The sequence below is a fragment of the Corvus kubaryi genome, unplaced genomic scaffold (genome assembly GCF_017639235.1).
Source record: "Corvus kubaryi isolate FWS band 111438036 unplaced genomic scaffold, C.kubaryi_AGA036_p1.0 37382, whole genome shotgun sequence".
Taxonomy (NCBI): Eukaryota; Metazoa; Chordata; class Aves; order Passeriformes; family Corvidae; genus Corvus; species Corvus kubaryi.
The window spans coordinates 4,278,032-4,278,707 of NW_024581124.1; positions in this window are offsets into that span (position 1 = coordinate 4,278,032).

Genomic DNA, 676 nt, shown 5'->3' on the forward strand with positions numbered 1-676 from the left:
CCCGCGCGGGGCGCTCAGAGCCGCCGCAGCCGCGCGGGGCCCGGCGGCCGCACGCGGCTCGGCCCCGCCCCCGGCGCGTTGCCATGGCTACGGCGCCGCGTCCTGCGGGGAGCGGGGCGGGGGTGGGGAGAGAAGGGGGCGGAGCGTCCCCGCCGCACGCGCGCCCCCCACCCCCTCACCGCGCGCCCCGCGTTCGCGGGAAAATCCGAACGGCGGGACTGCGCTTCCCGGCGTGCCCCGCGCGCCGCCGCCGCGCCGCGGGGATGCGGGCCGCCGTGAGGGCATCATGGGAGTTGTAGGCTTGCTGGGGAGAGAGGGGTTTGCCGCGGGGGGCGTGGGGACCCAGAGGTGACAAGGGGATGAGAGGCAGGCTGGAGCTCACCCCCGGCCTGCCAGCTGGGGAACGCCGTGGCCATGGCCACAGACACCCCTGAACTCTGTGTGTGCTGTGAGGTCCGAGCGGGCGCTGCTGTGGGTGAGGCTGGCCTCGTTAACACAAGTCCTGGAATGCGTTATTCCTTCCCCAAAATCCCTGCCGCAGGTTCTTTTTGCCACACACGTCTGCGGGAAGGGAGCGGCCAGTTCTCTCTGGTCCGTAACAGTCCCGCATGTGCATGTGCAGCTCCTGAGCACCCCCTGAGCAGCCCAGGGTGAGCCTCCAGGGCTCATCACCTCC